The sequence below is a fragment of the Belonocnema kinseyi genome, chromosome 5, assembly GCF_010883055.1.
Source record: "Belonocnema kinseyi isolate 2016_QV_RU_SX_M_011 chromosome 5, B_treatae_v1, whole genome shotgun sequence".
Taxonomy (NCBI): Eukaryota; Metazoa; Arthropoda; class Insecta; order Hymenoptera; family Cynipidae; genus Belonocnema; species Belonocnema kinseyi.
Genome location: NC_046661.1, coordinates 85,133,532 through 85,135,417, shown reverse-complemented (window position 1 = coordinate 85,135,417; position 1,886 = coordinate 85,133,532).

The following is a 1,886-nucleotide window of genomic DNA, read 5'->3' as shown; positions in this document are numbered from 1 at the left end:
CCCGACTACACGATTCGTTTTCGGTGGCTAACTGGCTAATTGTGGGAGTTTTTAAGTAAACTGCATTTCGCAGGGTGTCAAGAGAATGAAAGTTCAGGCAATTTGGCTATGTTCTATAATTTTGGAAAAAAATAAGGAAATTAATTCTTATCAAGCCTTCTTGCGGAATTGTGTTGCACTTTAAAAAAAATTATCTTGATTAAAAAAATGTGCTTTCAAATTTGCGTAAGCTTAAGAGAAATTCAGGAATTTGGAAAGGATTAGAAAATAATTAAAATTTGTAAAGATTTTTTAAAGAATTTTTTAAGGTTTCACGAAAATTAAAAAAATTCTTTTAGGTTTGCATGAATAATTAATAGAAATTTTATTTTGAAAAATTGATTTTAAAAAATTCCAATACATTTTAAACTATATTTAAAATGTTCAATAAAGAATCTGACGATTTTAAGGCAATCTTTTTAATTTTGCCGAATTTAAAAGAAAATCAGGAAAAATTTAAATACTTTTTAATGATTAGAAAGCTTGAAAGGTCCGACAAGATTAGAAACAGAACTTTTTCAAGATTGATAGGAAAATTTTTAATGACTTCTTATTTTAAAAACCTACTTTATGAGAATATTGTAAAGGGTTTTTTAACATGTGAAAGGATTTCCTAAAATTTAAAAGAAGAGTGTAGAAGATTTTAAAGCAAAATGTGTCAATTTGATAAGATTATAATAAATAGATCAAAATGGAGTAGATGCAAGAAATATTAAGAAGATTCGAAGAGATTCAAATCGAATTTTAAACTTAAATTCTGTTAGAAACTTAGATTTTCAAAGAATTCAAACATAAACTCTAGAAACTTTAAAGGATTCAAATATAATTGAAACTTGTAAAGATTTTTCAAGAATTTTGTAAGTTTTCACAAAAATAAACAAAATTATTTTAGGTTCCTAGAAATAATTAAAATAATTTTTTATTTTGAAAAATGTGCTTTAAAAGAAAATTAAAGAAGATTTTTAAACACATCAATTTCCTAAAATTTTGAAAAAGAGTGTAAAAGGTTTAAAAATCAAAATTTTTAATTCAATAACATTATAAATTTAAAAAAATGCAAAGAATCGATTAAATTCAATAAATATTGAGTGGAATTGATGAGATTTAAAAAGAATTTAAACTTCAGATGAGTTTTAGAAACGTAGGATAATCAGATTTAAAAAACCGAAAAACCTAAAAATTCTTGTAGAACAATAAGAAAGATGCGCCTAGAAATTGTGTATAAATACACAGGCCCACAAAAAAAACAAAAGTGTCTGTGCAATTGACCAGACCTATATATTCTTATGTATTTTTCGACGCTGAATCCGAATTTGCAATAAAAAAGTAGGGTCCATCTACTTTCTTATGGTGTTTTGCTCGAAAAACCTCATTTGTTACGGTTTTTTCATGGTTTTTTTTTAAATAAAAAAAAATAAAGAAAAATTTTATTTTTTGACTTCAGAATCGAATTCTACGGGAAAAAATACATCGAAAACCATCTTTTGATTTTTTTTTACAAAAATTTCAACCCACCATACGGCGATGAAAAGGCAGAAAATCGCGAAAAGTGAAAATTTGCTTCAAATTTGATTAAAATGACATTAAAATCAAGTTTTACGATTTTAAACCGATTTATAAACATTGAAAATACTTTACTGGGGGTTTTCGAGGTCGCTGATCACGAATTTTACGTCATTTTTTTCAAAAAACAACTCCTAGTCGGCGTAAGTGGACAATAAACGTGATAAATTGATTTTTTTTTTTAAATCGATGTTTTGGATACTGTTCTGGAGGTTTTCCACTACATGAATCACAAAACTAGAACTTTTTTCGACCCTTGATCATAAAGTAAGACTTAGAACCTA